A 2,383-nucleotide genomic window follows, 5' to 3' on the forward strand; every position below is an offset into this window, starting at 1 on the left:
TTCATGTGGTTTTGATGAGATTCCAGATTGTATTATAAACCAAACAGGATAACATATTATACAACCTCTGAAGCATATTGTTAATCGCTCCTTTTCCACAGGTACTTTTCCAAATCTTCTAAAGATTGCAAAAGTAAGCCACTTGCACAAAAAGAGTGCCATAGACAATGTTAACAATTACAAACCTGTAGCACAGCTTAGTAGCTGAAACTTCCTGGCAGATGAAAACTGTGTGCCGGACCGAGACTCGAACTCGGGACCTTTGCCTTTCATGGGCAAGTGCTCTACCAACTGAGCTATCCAAGCACGACTGACGCCCCATCCTCACAGCTTTACTTCTGCCAGTTCTTCGTCTCCTACATTCCAAGCTTTACAGAAGGTCTCCTGCGAATCTTGCAGAACTAGCACTCCTGAAAAAAAGGATATTGTGGAGACATGGCTTAGCCACAGCATAGGGGTTGTTTCCAGAATGTAAAGTTTGGAAGGTAGGAGACGAGGTACTGGTAGAAGTAAAGCTGTGAGGATGGAGCGTGAGTCGTGCTTGGATAGCTCAGTTGGTAGAGCACTTGCCCATGAAAGGCAAAGGTCCCGAGTTCGAGTCTCGGTCCGGCACACAGTTTTCATCTGCCAGGAAGTTTCAGCTACTAAGCTGTGCTACAGGTTTGTAATTGTTAACATTGTCTGTGGCACTCTTTTTGTGCAAGTGGCTTACTTTTGCAATCTTTAGAAGATTTGGAAAAGTTTCCTGTGGAAAAGGAGCGATTAACAATATGCTTCAGAGGTTGTACAATATGTTATCCTGTTTGGTTTATAATACAATCTGGAATCTCATCAAAACCACATGAAAGTTTCTTTAATGTGTTCAATGCGAGAATGAGCTCACTCTGTGTAACCTGCTTGAGAAACATATACCCCATGGGAGATCTACAGTTCTCAATGTAGTGCATTTTAGTATTCTGAAAGTTGCTTTGGGTAAGATCATTTGCAGCTATGCCAAAGTACTCATTGAAGATATTAGCTATAGAGGTAGCCTCAGATACTTGTTTGTTTTCCAGCTTTATGTTAATATTTTTTGCCACTGAATTTGTGTGTGTTTCAGACCTGATGATCTGCCATGCGGCCCATGTTTTTTTTTATTTGCGGATATATTCTTCATTTCTTTTTTTCTTTGCCTCTTTAATAACTTTGCCATAGATCTCACTGTATTCTTTGATATAATTTTGTATTTCTAATGATATATTATTTTGTTTTTTATATGAATGTAGAAATCTTTTCCTTGCACTGGAGACTTTTATGCCCTTGGTAATCCAACTTTTGTTTCTGGTTGATTTTAATTTTTATTGCTTTAGTGGAAAGACTATGTCAGAAGAGTACCTATATGATGTAAAGTCGATGGAGCGTGAGTCGTGCTTGGATAGCTCAGTGGGTAGAGCACTTGCCCATGAAAGGCAAAGATCCCGAGTTCGAGTCTCGGTCCGGCACACAGTTTTAAACTGGCAGGAAGTTCCATATCAGCGAAAACTCCGCTGTAGAGTGAAAATCTCATTCTGGAGCATATTAGCTTCTCAAAGATCTTTGAGAAGCTCTTTAATAATAGATTGCTAGAGTTTGTTAACAAAAACTCACTACTGTCAAATCATCAGCATGGTTTCAGGCAATCTAGATCTACAACCACAGCAGTCTATTAATATTTACACTCCATTCTAAAAGCTGTAGATGAAAAGAAAATGGCTACTGGGATATTCTTGGTCCTATCCAAAGCATTTCACATTTTTAGATCATGGTATCCTACTACAGAAGTTGGAAAGAAAGGGAATTAGAGTTATTCCAAATGAATGGCTTAGATCATATCTTACTAGCCAGCAACAAAAAGTTGTTCTCAAGGATGACACATTAACTCAAAACATTTCAAGAAGAACAACACACTCAGAAAAAACTACCGTCAAATATGGTGTGCCACAAGGATCAACATTAGGTTCTATCCCTTTCTCTTACATATTGACACTGTCCATGCCAAATGGAAAACTTTATTTGCAGATATATATATATATATATATATATATATATATATATATATATATATATGTGTGTGTGTGTGTGTGTGTGTGTGTGTGTGTGTGTGTGTGTGTGTGTGTGTGTGTGAGAGAGAGAGAGAGAGAGAGAGAGAGAGAGAGAGAGAGAGAGAGAGAGAGAGAGTGTGTGTGTAATTTTTAACTTTCTGTATCATTTATTGACCTGTCCTATATCTATGCAAGATGTCACAGGACCTAAACTAACTAAATAAAATAAATAAATACCAATAGCCTAGCCTCTGATCAACTAAATGAATGTACTAGATAACAAAGTCAAGTTGGCTAAGCCCTGACCTAATGTTGGAGATTTT

At 38.3% G+C, this 2,383-nt stretch overlaps 2 non-coding genes across 2 annotated transcripts; one reads left to right on the forward strand and one right to left on the reverse strand.

Moving 5' to 3' along the window:
• Window positions 1–232: 232 nt before the first annotated feature.
• Window positions 233–307, reverse strand: Trnas-uga (transfer RNA serine (anticodon UGA)). Its single transcript has one exon. It is a non-coding gene; the product is annotated as a tRNA-Ser (tRNA).
• Window positions 308–538: 231 nt separating this feature from the next.
• On the forward strand, window positions 539–613 carry Trnas-uga (transfer RNA serine (anticodon UGA)). Its single transcript has one exon. It is a non-coding gene; the product is annotated as a tRNA-Ser (tRNA).
• The last annotated feature ends 1,770 nt before the right edge of the window (window positions 614–2,383 follow it).

This window comes from Schistocerca gregaria, chromosome 3 (genome assembly GCF_023897955.1).
Source record: "Schistocerca gregaria isolate iqSchGreg1 chromosome 3, iqSchGreg1.2, whole genome shotgun sequence".
Classification (NCBI taxonomy): domain Eukaryota; kingdom Metazoa; phylum Arthropoda; class Insecta; order Orthoptera; family Acrididae; genus Schistocerca; species Schistocerca gregaria.